The sequence below is a fragment of the Melospiza melodia genome, chromosome 2 (genome assembly GCF_035770615.1).
Source record: "Melospiza melodia melodia isolate bMelMel2 chromosome 2, bMelMel2.pri, whole genome shotgun sequence".
NCBI classification, from domain to species: Eukaryota; Metazoa; Chordata; class Aves; order Passeriformes; family Passerellidae; genus Melospiza; species Melospiza melodia.
This window is the reverse complement of record NC_086195.1, coordinates 3315337-3333031: the sequence shown is the minus strand read 5'-3', so window position 1 is coordinate 3333031 and position 17695 is coordinate 3315337.

Sequence of the window (17695 nt, the reverse complement as noted above, 5' to 3'; positions counted from 1 at the left end):
GATAAAACTTTGACAGCTGAGTCACGGAGACTGAGCACGCCGCCGTATTCTGCTTTTTGTGACAGGCAGCCCTGGGAGAAAACAATGCCTTTGGTGACAGCTTCTTGCTAACGTTGGGACAGAGAATTCCTAACACATGTTTTATTCAGGCAAGCCATTAAGTTTGATAGTAAATAATTGGCCATTTCTTGTCTGGTGGAGCAGCCATCAGCACACACTCAGCTCAGGAGGGTAAGTGATTTACATGCTGTGAATTAGAATTTGGTGCAGCACAGAACTGTGGCAGGGCTATGCAAAACAGCATTAATTCCCCTAAAATGGACCTTCTAACACCAATGGTCACCCTGACCTGGATGGCTGCCCCTTGGAGCTGCTGAAGTCACACAAAGGAGCAGAGGATGGAGTCAAGCCAAGTGATTGATCTCAGCAAGTTCTTTCAGACAAATAAATTTTGGAGAATAATGCACTCATTCCCACCTCCCAGCAAGCACTTGTGAGTCATGGGTAGAAATAGAAAAACCTAAATAATCAAACCTAGACTGGGAGGTCACTGGAGTAATTTCTAGCATTTATAAACTATGTAGGGCAATGTGATAGAGTTCTGATTTTGTTGTCACCAGGTGAGGACTTGGCAAAGCACAAGATAAGAATCCTTTCCATCATGTGCACTTAAGTGTACAAAAGCACAACTGAAGAATCTGGCTATGAGGACATGAGAAAAGTAGCCAAATTGCAAGAAGTGTTGATGTTGCTTGGCATGGAGTTGTTTCAAAAGCTTTGGTGCAAAAATCATCTTTAAGTTATCGACAACCCTTGTTTTAATGGCTCTTCACACCTCCAGGTAAAACTACACTTAGAGATGACAAGAATCCTGGAATCATGGGATCATGGAGTCAGGAGATCACAGAGTGGTTTGGGTTGGAAAAGACCTTAAAAATCATCCCATGTCACCCTCTGCCATGGCAAGGACACATCCACTGTCCCAGGCTGCTCCAAACCCCAGTGTCCAACCTGGCCTTGGATCCAGGGATCCAGGGACAGCCACAGCTGCTCTGGGCACCCTGTGCCAGGGCCTGCCCACCCTTACTTTCTAATGCCTCATCTAACCCTGTTCTCTGTCAGTTTGAAGCCATTCCCTGTGTCCTGTCCCTCCATCCTTTGTAAATTGTCTCTCTCCAGGTTTCCTGCCAGTTCCATTCCACCCAGTTCTCTAGACATGTCACAGAAGAAATATTTACACCAAAATCACAACACGGCTACAATTTCTTTCACCACATCTATTAATACACCTCTTGGAAATTACAGTTTGGTGTTCGCTGGCACTGCTTTAACTTCAGTGACTGATTAACCTCTCTGAAGAAAAACAGCCCTCTTTGAAGATGTAACACTCTTCCTCTAAAGTGAGATCAAATCCGTTCGACACTCCCACTCACGCTGCTCTCAAAGAGAACCAGAGAACAGAGGACAAAATATAATTCAGAAACATTCCCAGACATTTCTTAAACAAGGTGAGGTGACAGAAAAAGCCAAATCTTTCAAAAATACTTTGCATATCACTTTTAATAACAGCTTTCTTTGCATATCACTTTTAATAACAGCTTTCTCCTCTGTGTGTGTTCTCCCCTCAGATCTCTTCTTTCCTCTGCAGGAGAGGAAATACTGGTCTTGTGTCACTGACATGTTTTATGAACAATCCTTTCCTTAGGATTTTCTCTCCTGAGAAGCCAAGAGGCCTCAGAAACAAACTGTAAATAATAATTATCTGCTGCTGTGGAATGAAACAGGTGGATCTGTGATTGATCTCATGTGGCTGCTTCTACTTAATGGCAAATCACAGTCCAGCTGCCTGGACTGTCTTGGTCAGTCACAAGCCTTTTTTTATCATTCTTTTTCTATTCTTAGCTAGCCTTCTGATGAAATCCTATCTTCTATTCTTTTAGTATAGTTTTAATGTAATATATATCATAAAATAATAAACCAAGCCTTCTGAAACATGGAGTCAACATTCTTGTCTCTTCCCTCATCCTGGGACCACTGCGAACATCACCACAGTCTCCTGTCTCGCTGGATGCCCACTCAGAAGTGCTAAGGTGTGGATTAGGATCCCTGTGATAAATCCCCCTAAAACAGAGGTCAAATGGAGAAGGAGAACTGAGGTTGAAACAGAAATCAAGTGGAGAAGGAAATTGGAGGAGTCTCACCACAGGGGAATGTCCCATCCTCCAGGAGGGGGAACTGGGGAACACTGAACTCATAACACAGAAGTTCTGCCCTGGGAGCAGTCAGGCATCATCACCCCAGTTAGAGCTGCCCTGGGAGTTAAAACCCACTATCTCCTGTATTTTTGATGGGTAACTGGGAAGCTGACAAGCTGCTGTTTCTGGGAACCTTGCTGCCCCTCCGAAATCAAAGGAATGGATGCAGTGCAGTATTAACCATGATTTCTTGCTTGTATAGGCATATCAAAATATAAAATATTGTAAACCTGGAAGGCACAGACTGCAGAAAGTGAGCACAGTAAGTCAACAGGTCAATATTATCTGGAGTGGGACACCAACCTTTATTACAAGTCATGTTTGAGAGCACAGCATCCCATTCCCATCCCCATCACCACACCACAGCCTCATGTTTCCATCCTCACCATAAATAGCATTTCTGTTGTAAACTTTCATTTACAGAGTCATCAAGAATCTCAGAATCATCAGGGATGGAAGAGCCCTTCAGGATCACCCCAGCACCACCATCATAACCCCAAACCATGTCCCTAAGGCCACATCCAGACACTTCTTGCACACTTCCAGAGATGGCAGCCAGCATTCCTCTGCCCTGGAGATCTTCCTCCTCCTCCTCCTCTCCATGCTCCTTCACCTCTGTTCACAGCAGGCAGGACCAAGAGCCCTGATTTCCCCTCTGGCTCCCAGCAGCAGCTCTGAGATGTTGTGGTGTCTGGCACCAAGGATGACACTCAGTTTGCCCAGCTTTAAGAGTGTTTGAAAGAAATGGTCTCCAGAGGAAGCCTTGCAAAAGGCTCCCTGATGTTTGAAATGAGATAGAGAGTGAAAACAATAAAGAATTCAGTTTACATTCATATTGCTCAGAGAAGCTGTGGATCCCAGTCCCTGGCAGTGCCCAAGGCCAGGTTGGACACTGGGGCTGGAGCAGCCTGGGACAGTGGGAGGTGTCCCTGCCATGGCAGGGGTGGCACTGGGTGAGCTTTAAGGTCCCTTCCAACGCAAACCATTCCCTGATTCCGTAATTCTGTGGAATTCATTTCATTAATTTCATGATTCCTGATTCCATTTATCCAGTGAAAGGGAGGGAAGTACTACAAAACCAGTCATTTTAATGTCTATTTCCAGATTTTTAGACATTTAGATGGGTGAGATATTTTAAATAACCCCTGAAAATGAACTTAAGCATTCACTCCCCAACAAAAAGAAGCAAAGGGAGAGTCAGCAGAAGCTTTTCCTCGGGTACTGCTCTGGCTGTTCTTGGTGTTGCCCTGACAACCAACCAGCTCCTGGCTCTTGGGCAGCTGCTGCCAATGCAACAACTTTTAGATTTCTCATTAGAACATTATTATTGTTATAAGACTCAAAAAAATGAAACCACGAAAAAACCACAAAACCCTAACCAAACAACCAAAACCCAAAACAAACAACAAAGAAACCAAACCAAAACTAAACCAAAACACCAACCAAACAAAAGCAACCAAACAAAACAACCAAAACCCACAAACCAAAAAAACCCAAAAAACAAAACAAAAAAGCTGAAGGAACAGCTGTGTCAAATTTAGCAGAGGCACCCAGGTAAGGAACACCCAGCAAGTCTGACTTTTAAAGAGCTCCTAATGACTGGGGCACAGCCTAATGCTAGAGCACTGTCAATCAGCCAAAAGAGCCATAATTGCTTTGGTTCCTTGGTGGTGCAACTGCCCAGAGAGATGTTGGGACATCTGGGACATCTCCTCCTCCTCTGGAGACAATCCTCATTATTTTCTGAGGATACAGGGTAATATTCCTGCTACAGATCCCACTGGGTACATTTACTTCTTTTTCAGAGCTTTAAAAATCCATTGGGATCTAAAATCTTGAATAAAATAATCCCACCCCAAGAATGCAGAAGGGATTTTCTAAACTATCAGACATGACCTAAAATGAAAGCCTAGATTGTTCCAAGGTACTGAAACACTGAAATTCAGTTTTCACCTTTTCCCCATCAGAAAGCTTTTCCATTAAATTAGAAGTTTGGTCATTATTGTCTTCTGGCCATCTAGGAGAGCATAGTTACTTTGAGGGTTTATCCCCGGTGGAAATGTTTCCAGAAAAACACACTAAAATCTAGATCCAGCCTGCAAACAGCCCAAGCATGCTGCTTGTGTTCCTTTGTCACCCCGGCCTCCCTGCTGTGTTCCCTTCCCCACCCATGAAAAAGCATGAGCCAGTAATCCAAACACCTCTGGGACATGTTATCCCAAATTTCTGTGGTGTAAACCTGCAGCCATTCCATTTTTCACTCCATTTTAGAGAATTGCACATTTATACCTCTCACCAGAGCAGATCCTGTGGCCAGCAGGAGCAGGGAGCTCATTCTGCCCCTGCACTGCTGAGGGCACACCTGGAGTGCTGTGCCCAGCTCTGGCCCCTCAGTTTGGGAAGGACCTTGGGACACTGAGCACATCCAGAGGGGACAACGAGGCTGGAGAGGGGCTGGGAACACAAACCCTGTGAGGAAGCCCTGAGGGAGCTGGGGGTGCTCAGCCTGCAGAAAAGGAGACTCAGGGCTGCCCCCATCACTGTGCACAGCTCCTGAAAGGTGCCTGTGCTCACCTGGGGCTGGGCTCTGTCTGCAGCAGCACTGACACACCCAGAGCACACAGCCTCGAGCTGCACCAGGGGAAACACAGGGTGGAGAGCAGGGAAAAGGTTTTTCCAGCAAGGGTGAGAAAGTTCTGGAATGGCTGCCCGGGGAGGTGGTGGAGTCCCCATGCCTGGGTGTGTTTAACAAAGCCTGGATGTGGCACTGGGGGCCAGGGTTCAATTGAGGGGTTGGGGCTGGGCTGGACTCGATGGTCTTGGAGGTCTCTTTCAACCTGGTCATTCTGTGAATTCTGGGAATTTTGGCTTTCTGTGTGCTTCTGCCCCGATCTGTCCAATTTTTTGTGCAGGCACAGGCCCTCCATCAGTGTAACCCTTCCCAGATGCTGATTTATAATGTGCAGGATGGAGTCTGGGCCAGGAGGAGCAGACAGGAATCAGCTGTGACAGGAGGTCCCCTGCTCACACGCAATCCTCCTCAGACTTTTGGCACAGCCAGTGAGCGGCTGCCTTTACATGGCAAAGCTTTAAACTTTTTTCTGCAAGCTTTAAACTTTAGATACCAGCATGAAAAAAATGTTCTTTCTCTCTCCCCCTCTCCCAAGTCCCCCTGTTAGCTCAGCCTGTGCTGGTTAGCATGCAGGCAGATCTTGGCCTGTCATTCTTCTCGCTTCTATTTGTATTCCTCCCGTTGTTAACAGCTCCACTGTTTATCAAATAGAAGCTTTCATGGATCATGCAACAGAAAAAACAGATGAAAAGATCATTTAATTGTAACTTTGAAGCTTGATTGTTACACACTTGATTTAGAACGTAATGGATTTATTAATACTGCAAATAAGCAAGGCTGAGGGAGCTGGGGCTGCTTAGCCTGGAGAGGGGCCCCAGGTAGAGAGAGGGGCCTCAGCCCTGGCTGTCCCTGTGTCTGTCCCTGTGTCTGTCCCTGTGTCTGTCCCTGTGTCTGTCCCTGGCTGTCCCTGTGTCTGTCCCTGTGTGCAGAGCTCAGAGCAGGCCCAGGCTCTGCTCCAGGCCCAGCAATGGCCCCAGAGCCACGGGCAGGGCCTGAGCCCAGCAATTCCCCTCACAGGAGGCACAACTTCTGCCCTGGGCAGTGCCCAGCCCTGAGCAGAGCCCAGAGGGGCTCTGGGGGCTCCTCTTGGGGACATTCCAGAGCCACCTGGACCCAGCCCTGTGCCCCGTGCTCTGGGATGGCCCTGCTGGAGCAGGGAGGTGGCACCAGGGACCCTCTGTAGTCCCTTCCAATCTGACCCAATCTGTGATTCTCTGAAGACCAAAACCTCTCATTCTTTTCAACTACAAAAACTGTCCTTTGTGACATGTTCATCCAAACATTATCCATCAAATCACCTGGTTATTGAAAGGCTTTTGGCCAAGAAACACAGAAATAATCTTCTTTGATAACAATCTTCACATTGCAGTGTGAGCACACTTCAGAGTCCAGCCTGCAATCTGTCCATATGAGAAGTCAATTATTTTGTAGGATCCTAGGGAAAGTTACAGTGGGAAAAATTGTCCTCAGCAGCTGTTCAGGACCTTATATAGCCTCTCCAGTGTCAGCAATGCACTCTGTGGAGTGACAGACTCATTGCAGCCTCTTTTCACCTTCAGTGCAAACGAGGTTTGGGGCCACAGGATCCACACCCTTGTGGCTATTAGGGCAAGTCCCCTCACTCTTTGGGGGATGAAATCCCACCATAAAGCCAAAACAAGGCCCAAAGCAATAATTGCAAGGATCATCTGGACAGTGATAGGCTGAAGAAGAAATACTCACATCTCTGTTCACATCTTATTGAAGTAAATACTTGTTGCTGCAAATTCTCATACCTCATGTATGAGAATGTACACTCATACCATAATAAGAAGGAAGGATTGCTCCAAATACCCAGACAGAATTATCTCCTCACTGGCTCCTAGGCAAGCAAACCCTGAGAATGAAATAGTCACAGCCATTAAGTTATAAATATGTTTTAATTAAGTGCTGCAAAAATGCTGCCCTGATTGAAAAATGAAGTGATATAATTGGTTCTGTTGGCAGCCTAATTTTGAACCATGTACAATTCACACATTAAAACTTCCTTTAGAGCTGAAGTTCCAGTGTATTATAAAATGCTAAAAGACAGTATTGCCTGATGATTTCATGTTCTCTGCAATGATGTGCTACTAATGAGAGGGACTTTTCTACTCAAAAATAAAAATACCCCATTGGTTCATAGAACTCCAGAATGGTTTGGGTTGGAGGGGACCTCAAAGATCAGCCAGTTCCAATCCCCTGCCATGGGCAGGGACATCTTAAATTAAATCAGGTTGCTCAAGGTCCATGAGGAACTATTCTGTGCATCCCCAGAAAATCTTGGTTCCTTTTTCAAGGGTGATCAATCACCTGCATTCTGTGATGGAGTTTGAGGGTTCCCAGGATGAGGGAAGAGATGAGAATCTTGACTCCATCTTTCAGAAGGTTGATTTATAATTCTATGATATATATTATATTAAAAGAAAATTATATACTAAAACTATACTAAAGAAAGAGAAAGGAGAAAGCAAAAAGCTAGAAAGGAAAGGAATGAATAATAAAATCTTGTGACTGCTCACAGCCTCGACACATCTGGCTGTCATTGGTCATCAAGTAAAAACAATTCACATGCTGGGTGAACAATTCTCCAAATCACATTCCAAAGTAACAAAACATGGAGAAGCTGACGCTTCCCAGCTTCTCAGGAGAAAAGATCCCAGCAAAAGGATTTTTCAGAAAATATGTCTGTGACAGTGTTCAGCACCTCAAAGTGACCTTGTAACTTCAGCTTTCTGGAACAATCCTGCTTTTCCAACTCGGTGGCATTTCCTCCAGAAAGATGGAGGCACATTTCTTCCACCTTTCATTCACAACCACGTGCAGACAGCAACACACACCTTCAAAATGTGTTTGTTTAACAATTTGTTTCCGAAGCACTGCAAAATGCAGGCAGAAGAAACCAAGGAAAGCATCTGGACACTGTGGCAGGGACTTTAACAGACTAGGCTGATAAAAACAAAGAGATGCACTAAGGAGAAAAGAAAGGATGAAAATTCAGCTTCAAAATAGTTCAAATAAAATTGCTTGTGAAGTGCAGACGACCAAATCTGTTGAGCACATACTTTCTTTTCAGTTTAGAACTTTAGGCGTAACTTTAAAGTCAGACACAAATTTAATTACTTTGCTCAGACAGAACCCTTGAGAGCTGTTCCCCCAAATGTGAAGTGTAAAACAGGGTTTAATAGACACATTTTTCGGCTCTCCTAATTGTCACTGCCATAATTCAGTTTTCTCTTTATAACATGCAATGACATTTTCACATCAATGCTGCATCCTACATCTTTCAAGAAAAGCAGAGTCTACCAACAAAATACCTTAAAAACCACTGTCCTGCTCAAAGCAAGGGGCATTTTGGAGGAAGAGTTATTATTATCATCACCACCATTATTTTTATGAACTAGAGAGCAGATATAATCAAGAAAAAAAAAAACCCAAACCAAAGCACTTTCAGGTATAAATTCTTCTTCCATCAAATTATTATTTCCAGTGCAAGGACACAGATATTGTGATTCATTACAGAAGAAACATTGGATGGTGACAAGACCAAGGCCACCTGCAAAGACAGCATGAAATAAAATATCAGGAGCAAAGGAATCTTTATTTTTTTAGTGCAGGACTCTGTCTCTGGCTGCTGAGGAAGCTGCATTGGAGGCAGAGGATGCAGAAGCAAATTTTGTGCTTTTCAATCTTAGCCTGTCATCTTCTTCACTTTAGTCTCCAGAAATCAGAATTTGAGGAGGAATGCTAAGAATCTCTAACAGAGACAAATAATTAATGTTCCTCACACAGATTCCCCTCTATGCAGTCTCCCTTGTTTCTCCTTGTGCATTTCTGAGCTAGTACTGGTTAATCCCCAGCCCAGAATTCCCTTGTGTCCTAATTCTTTTCTGTTCTTTTTCAGTTAGAGAAGCCAAGGTGCATAAAATCAGATTTGTCTGCAATTAACTCATGTTTAAGTACAAATGTCTGTGCTGCTTTGCTCACTGCCCAGTTCTCCCCATCACAGCAATGATCGCTAAAATAAATCAAGAGACTCTGAATCCTCCACACGTGTGTGTAAATCTGTGCACACAGGGTGACAGGAGCTGTACTGAGCTTGTTCTGTGGACAGAGATAAAGGGACAAATCCAGAAATGGACCTTGATAAAGTTGTGTTCAGTGTGGGTTCCTAAAAGCGCCCCAGGTGTGTTCCCTGCCTGAGACATCTTCCAGCTCACCTGTAACCACTTCTCTGAATGCAGCATCTCCTTCTGTGCTTGGCACAACTTCTGAGGGATCCCAGCTGAGAAACAGAATCCCAGAATCCCTGGGGCTGGCACAGCCCTGCCAGCCCATGGAGTGCCAGCTGTGCCCCATGGGCACCTCGTCCCCAGCGCAGAGCACTCAGTGCCACCTCCAGGGCACACCTGCAGGGATGGGCACTGCAAAGCTCCCTGGGCAGCCCCTGCCAAGGCCTGAGCTCCCTTTCCATGGGCAAATTGCTGCTGCTGTCCCAGCTGAGCCTGCCCTGGCCCAGCCTGAGGCCGCTCCCTCTGCTCCTGTCCCTGTTCCCTGGCAGCAGAGCCCGACCCCCCCCGGCTGTGCCCTCCTGGCAGGGACTTGTGCAGAGCCACGAGGGCCCCTGAGCCTCCTTTGCTCCAGCCTCAGCCCCTTCCAGCTCCCTCAGCCCCTCCTGGGGCTCCAGCCCCTGCCCAGCTCCGTTCCCTGCCCTGGACACGCTCCAGCCCCTCCAGGTCTCTCCTGCAGGAGCAGAACTGGGCCCAGCCCTGGAGGGGCCTCTCAGAGCCAGCACAGAGGGACAATCCCTGCCCTGCTCCTGCTGCACACACAATTCCCCATCCAGCCCAGCTGCCAGGGGCCTCCTGCCCCCCTGGGCACCCCTGGGCTCGTGTCCAGCCCCTGTCACAGCACCCCCAGGGCCTTTCCAGCTCTCCAGCCCCTCTGCCCAGCCTGGAGCTCCCTGGGGTTGTTCTGGCCCATCCATCCAGCCTTCCCAGACCCCCCTGCAGTGCCTTCCTACCCTCCAAGGATCCCTCTTGGTCCATTTGTGCCTCAGGTTGTTAAATGCACACACAGTTACTGAGGTTTGGACAAAATCTCTCCGGGACTTTCTGGTGCTCTGTCTCACTGGTGTTATGAACACTTGTGGGGCCCCTTCATTCATGTGAGAATCAAAAAAGAAACAAAAAAAAAAACAGGAAAAAAAAATCCTCTCACACACAAAAGAATTCTAATGTCCTAGTTTAGAGGCTGTTCCCTGCTTCTTTTGGGCATACTTATATTTTTGGGGGGATAGCATATTTGTCACAACCAGCTCTAGTGTTCCCTAGGCAAGGAGAAAATAACCCACTTCTATTTCAGACTTTGCAGCTCTGTAGCTGCTGGAAGGGATAAGGACATGCACTGGGGAACTACAGTCTTTAAATATATATATATTTACATATATTATATATATATACATGTCTATATGAATATATTAAATATACAGGGGAGTACAGTTAAACTGGATGATTAAAATGTGCTGCCAACTTCATAAAAGCCAAAATCTTTCTCCAGCTCTCCTGAAGTCAAGGGAGACACCAAGTCACCAAACCTCATGGGCTCCTAGGACATGTCAATTATAAATTTACAACTTTCCCCTACTGTGCAGTGACACTGAACATCAGTTGAGGATCTCTCCTTGCACAGAACAAGATGTAAATGATTGTCATTCAAATTAAGAAGTCAGAGAGGATGTTTGGACATCAGGAAGTTCAGGTTAAGAACCGGGTTCAGGTTAAGAGTTGCATTCCTCTCCTCATGTATTTTATATCCTCTCCTCATATATTTTACATCCTCTCCTCATATATTTCATATCCACTCCTCATATATTTTACATCCTCTTCTCATATATTTGGGGTGGAAGATCTCTGGCCCTGTTCCTACTGCCAAGCCTTGTGTGATCCTTTGCAGAAAAAGATTCAAACAAACCCCAAAGTGGCTGATTTTGCTTTGCTCTTCCCAGTTGACAAGGATGAAATTTAATGTGCACTAATTAGTCTGAAATGATGGGAGCCTGGAATTATCTTCACCCTGTAATTTAAAACCTGGTAGTGATTTGTACCTAACCCACACATTAGATACTGAGACCTATATTCAGAGTTCTCCTTTTAGACACCTTAAATGTAGCATTGCAGCACCTAAAATTTAGGCTTCTTGCCCCATGTGTGATTCAGACTATCTAAATTAGAAAATTACGTGATCCTGGAAACACAGGGAGTCAGGTGCTTCCAAAATCCTTCAGAGGGCAGTTCAGGAATCCTGGATTGATGGTGCAGAGACTGCACTTTATTGTGAATGTGTTTCCATAGCCTCACAGGGGAAATCCTGCACTTCAAAAAGCCAAGTTCTCCTCTGGCCCCGTGCAGGGAGGCAGCAGATGGTTTTTTTATGGTTTGGTTGTTGGGCACGGTCATTTTCAGGAGAACTTTGAGGCTGCCCGCTCCCCTCAGCCTGGCTCCAGGACTCCCAGTGGCAGGGATATCAATGCAGGGCACCCCCAGCCAGGGAATAATGTCCTCTGACTCCATGATTCAGGAGGCTGAACAATTGGGAAACATTTTTCACCGGAAGAATAATAAAGTGTTGGGATGCTCTTCCCAGGGAGGTGGTGGAATCACCATCTCTGGAAGTGTTTAAAAAAAAGACTGGACATGGCACTTGGCGCTATAGTCTGGTTGAGGTGTTTGAGCATTGTCGCAGACATTTTTTCACAGAAATCCTTTCTTTCAGATTTCTGTGTCTTCTGGAAGGCAGAGGCCTCAGAAGAGAAGGTAAACAATTATTATCAGCTGCTGTGGAATGCAACAGGGGCATCTTGATTGGCTCATGTTCCTAAGTTTATAATTAAGGGCCAATCACAAAGTGCAAGCCAGGGACAGAGTCCTTGGACACAACTTTGTTATAGATTCTTTCTTGCTATTCTTAGCTAGCCTAGCAGCTCTGCAAACCTCTCTCTTTATTCCTATTTAGTATAGTAATAATGTATTATATATCATAGATCAATAAATCCAGCCTTCTGATCTAGAAACAAGATTCACCGTCTCTCTCTCACCAGCAGCGACCCACTCAGGACGCTGTAATAGAGCATAGGTTGGACTTGATGACCTTAGAGGTCTCTTCCAACCTCATTATTCTGTGTGTGTGCTTGCTTTACTCAGCTATACCATATTACACTAATACTATACTAAATTACATACTAAGGAGATACTACACTAAAGAATATTATACCAAAGAATACTGAAGAAAAATCTGTGAGTGTCTGAGACAGCCAGGACACAGCTTTGACCCAACTGGCCAAGAAATCAAAACAACCCTCACCAGTGTCCAATTAACAAATCACTTTGGGTAAACAACCCCCAGAACACATTCCACACGTGCAAAAACAACAGGAGCAGTGAATGGAGATAAGAATTGTTTTCTCTTCTTCTCTGAGCTTCTCACTGCCTTTCCCAGGAAAAGTCCTGGGAGAGAGAATTATGTGTCTCTCCGTTCAGAGAATGTGAATACCACAGCAGGAGAGGGTTTTTTCTCCAAGCAGGACAATGTCTGTTTGTCCCTCTGTTCCTGCTGTCAGGCCATCCATGAACACGTGGAAGGCTGGATTATACTTTCTTTTGATTTAGAGATGGGGTAATTGAGAGGTGTTTTAAAAACTTTTATTCTATTTTTAGTTTTATGAGAAGGGTACAGAGATAATACAGATGTTATCATTTGCATTGTTATGAGTTATACCATATTATAAGTGGTTTTTTGCTTATTAGTTTTTGGTTTTGTTATATTATATTGTAAATGTTTTAAAGCTAATAATTTTAAATTACTTTTCTGGGTCTTACTATAATGTATTTTTTATAGTTTTATTTCTCTGAAGCATTTAGTCTTATTTGTAAGGTTATTATTTTAAGCTTGCTTTTAGTTTAATTTATTTTTTAACAATGTTTTTAATATTTTATGGTATTTTTAAGTTAATATTTTTTATTTTAAGGTTTGTATACAGATGTATACTATACGAGTTTTTGTTAGGTTTTGAGAATTTTTTTATAGATCTATTTCTTACATTTCCCCCTCTCTCTTGAATGGAAAAAGAATTTTTGATGGTTTTGTTTATTGATTGTTGTGTATAGTGGCTACATGGGATATTTGGTGATCAGGGAGGGGCATTTCACCTGATTTTTTTTGCACTTGCTGTTGAAGGCCAAGTCCACACTCACCAGCTGCCCTGGATTTCTTTCCTCTGACCACTGGTGAATTACACAATTTCTTTTCTCTCCTCCGTAAGTGTTCCTGTTTTTCACACCAGTTTCAAGAAAACAAAATTATTTGCCTGTTAATGTCAAAGCATTACACTCTGAGCCAGTTTTGCTCATCACCAGGCCCTGTCTGGTGCATGGAACCTCAGCTCTGGAAATGCCAGAGCCTCAGGAAGGGTATCCAACTTTTTTTTAGCAAGACTCATGCTTAGATTTATAAAAAAGACATCAATTCTGTAAACTCCAGTGCTGCAAGTGCTTTACTCACAGGAATGGAGATAAACACATGCTAAAATCCTTTCCTAAATTGGTGTCCCAGAGAGGAAGAGGATTCAGACTCGTGTTCATTGATTGCATGTGATTTTAAACTCTTTGTAGGATCTCCTGCACTTTCTCATTAGGAAGCACAGCAGGCCATTCCCTTTGAAGACCACATTTTGTTTTATTTTATTTTATTTTATTTTATTTTATTTTATTTTATTTTATTTTATTTTATTTTATTTTATTTTATTTTATTTATCATAATGGAGATTTGCTTTTTTCAGTCAGTCCATGAAAGCGAGCTTGAACCTCTACACAGACTCCACTCAGATTCCTCCATCATTAAAATAACTGATTTTCCATTTCCTTCAGGGGTAAATATACCACTGAAGTCCAGCCTGGGGTGAAATGTTGGAAATTAGGAACTTTTGCAGGTCCCAGCTGAGGCAGTTTGTGTTCCCACTGCTCCTTGGGTGGAAAGTGGCATCCTGAGCTGTCCAAGGTATTCCAGGGCTGCAGCACTGAGGATAATTGAGAGTAATTGCAATGGTTAAAATGCCTACTTAGCCATTCCTAATTGAATATGCAAATGACCAAACCTACATTACCATCTCAGCAATGTGTGATTCTGTACCCACTAGTGTTTATTTGCAGTTTGAACAGTTTGTTTCTGAGAGAAGAAGAAGAAAAAGAAATAATCTTTCAAGCTTGTCCATTAAATTATTCTACCAGCTGTCACCTTATTAAAAAGCCTGCAGTTATTAATAAAACTACTTTATACCACTCACCAGCATTAGCAAATTTAAGGAGAAGCTCCCTTTCCCCAAGGCTTTCTTGGAAAGGTTCTGAAATTCACTGACAACCTCAAATCCATCTCTCTGCTCCTGCCAATATTCCTGCACGCAGCACAGCAGAACCTAACGGGGATAGAAATGCAGATTTTCAGACCTGAAGGTGAGGAGGAACAGGATGGATTGGTTCTGAGGTAAAAGCTGCCAAAACACAGTAAAAAATTCTGACAAAAGCTGAAATTCTTAACAAACATTTGTCTTCTTGTGCATTTTTAAACAAATGGTGTAAACTAAGAAATAAACCAGAAAGAAATAGGGAACATTATTTAAAAGAGATGGAGGAAATGAAAGAGAATTGTAAAACAGAAGATGTAGCCATCTCTCATGCACCATAGTGCAAAATATCAAGATTTATCTGAAAATGTAATTTTAGGTCAAGTGAAGTCAAGGCACCAAAAATTTATTACCAGCCTCCATCATCAAAGATCCTTAGCCAAAGGAAAAAAACAGCAAAATTTTACAAAGCCAACAAAAATGATGACAGAAATCCCCTCTCAAACGCACAGGCAGCCAAAAATAAACTCAGAAATAAGTTATGATGTTAAACTCATCAGTTCTGTGTCAGAAATAGAGAGGAATTGTGACACCAGGTTGGGAAGCTGATACAATTTGAGGCGCTGGGTGGTTGTCAAAGCCCTGCTGGTGTGGATTTTGCTAACTCTGCACAGGGCAGTGATTGGGTCACTGTCCAGAGCTCATCCAACTGGAACTGGCTCTGTTTCTGTCCATTTGTTCAGCGCAGGAAACAGGAATGAAACCACTGCTGGATCTGAGCCACGACTGTCTCAACTGTGGGGCAAATGAGGTAAAAATCAAAGTGACACCCGGAACAGAAATGCTGTGGAAAGCCTGGAAATGGGGAAAGCAGACAATTTTTCACTTTGCACCAGTGCTATCAGAAAGGAGGGGGAAAGCTGCTACACTTCTCCTATTTCTGAACTGGGAAAGCAGATCCTTGTGATCACAGTCACCGTGATTCTCTCCAGTTTAAAAAAAAAAACAAACCTGACAGCATTTCCTTGAAGGGAGAAAGAAAGGAGAGGAAGCAGAGAGCGTTAGCACAGAAAATGGGTTGTTTTGAGATGCCTTTGTTATTTTTGCCAGTGAAGAGAAAAATGTCTTTTCTCATCCCAAATGAGCAGTTCATCATGTCCATGTGGGAATAAAGGCAGTCCATCCACCAGCAGGCAGAGTGTTCATGTGTTTTCCACTAGACAGTGACAAATTTTTATTTGGTTTTATTTCAGCTTCCTGGTCATCCTTCACTTCTTACTAAACTCATCATGAAGTTCAAATTGCATTTAGCTGCTGCTGAACAGGGCAAAAAAGCACTTCCAACCCTGTAAAAGCTGACAGCATGCTTGTTCCACCACTGCTTCCATCACTTGCCATAAAGAAAAGAGGCACCACCAGGCTGGCATCAAAAGAGGGTGTTCCATGTGGAAATCCAAACAGGAGCAAAGGCATTCCATCCCACAAGGAGTGTGTCTGTTTTTTTTTTTTTGAACCACCAGCAGCCTTGTCATGAATCTATTTGGATTCCTTCTTCCAGCCTGATGTCTGATCAACTTCTTTGCTCTGTTTCCAACCAATTCCCACCAAAACTCAGTGTGGTGCTCTGTCTTGGTTTGAAAAGCCAGGTGTCTGCTAAGGAAGGCAGGAGCCCTTCCTTGAAATGGAAATTGCAAAATGTAAACCCCTTCCCTGCAAATTGTTATAACTTCGAAATTAAGGGGCTCTCAGGCAAAGATATGGGAGTAGGAATGACAGTTCTTTATTAGGGAAAAAAAATAAAAATAAAAATAAAATGCAGTAATACAAACCAACACTGCCAGAGTGAGACCCTGTCCTGCCCCCTGTGTGCCAGGGCGGTGTCCCAGCCCCATCCCAGGGGGGCTCAGCCCTCCTGCAGTGCCAGCTGTGGCTCTGCTGCAGCAGGGATCCTGCACAAGGGGGGAGTTTTCCTCTGCAGCTCCAGGGCTGCTGCAGATGGGCCTGGGCTCCCTCTGGCCATGCAGGGCAGCAGAAAGCTGCTCCTCTGGCAGTGCAGGGGGCAAAGGCTGCTGTGCTGTGCCAGCACCTCAGATTGGATCCAGGCAGGAATGCTTGGCTCCTCCCCTGGGCGGAGCATCTCCCCATGGGATGCTGGGATTGGCTCAGCCCTGCAGGGACACTCAGTGGCCATGGACAGCAGAGATCTCCTGGAGGGAGGGTTGGCTGTGGGAGAGAGAAAGGAAACACTGCCCCAGGAACAGCAGAGAACTGCCCCAGCTCTGACAGGTGGAAATAGAACACACACCCCCATTTCCAACCTAAGACATGCCGTCATGCTGCTGCCCAGCTCATCACAGCAGTTTGATTCAGTGCTTTTGGAAAGGGTTCTGTGCTATCCTGCCTGAGATTCCTACTGACTGTGTCTGGACCATGAATCCTCAGGAGAAATAACACTCCTTTTCCTCACTCTCAGTCTTGAGAATAATGAAAAAAATATTTAAGAGTAACTACAAGGCTGGAAACAGAATGAGAATCAAAACAAATCTGTATTTTGAGAGTAATTTTGATATTAAAAATGTCTTATTTGTGGAGTCACTGGCACCTTTAGACTCAACCAAGAAAGCCTCATTCAATATTCAGTTCAGTCCTGGGAAAACTGAAGGAAAATCATTGTTTACATCTTTGTATTTTGTAAACCCTTACCTTGATACACTGTAAATATTTTAGCTCAATTAACTCTATTTTCTTTGCATGGTAATTCCGCTTGTTTGTCTCCAACCACTTCCTCCAATTTTAAATAGATTGATAAATGAAGAGAGTGGTGTCTGACAACCATTAAGCACTAATTGCTCATTTGCTGCACGGATCAACAACATTCAAATTCAGTCACATCAGAGGGTGAAAGAGCTGCCAGAAAAAATGTGACAAGAAAACCAAAACCAAAACCAACCAAAAAACCCCCACCAACCTCCCTGGGCAGCCCCTGCCAAGGCCTGAGCTCCCTTTCCATGGGCAAATTGCTGCTGCTGTCCCAGCTGAGCCTGCCCTGGCCCAGCCTGAGGCCGCTCCCTCTGCTCCTGTCCCTGTTCCCTGGAGCAGAGCCCGACCCCCCCGGCTGTGCCCTCCTGGCAGGGACTTGTGCAGAGCCACGAGGGCCCCTGAGCCTCCTTTGCTCCAGCCTCAGCCCCTTCCAGCTCCCTCAGCCCCTCCTGGGGCTCCAGCCCCTGCCCAGCTCCGTTCCCTGCCCTGGACACGCTCCAGCCCCTCCAGGGCTCTCCTGCAGGATCCATGATGCCTCAGGTTTTAGATTTTTGTATTCTGTATCTATAAAATACTTCTATTTTTCACATTCTGTGCTGCTTTAGTGTGTGGGTCTGGGTTCACATTCAGAAA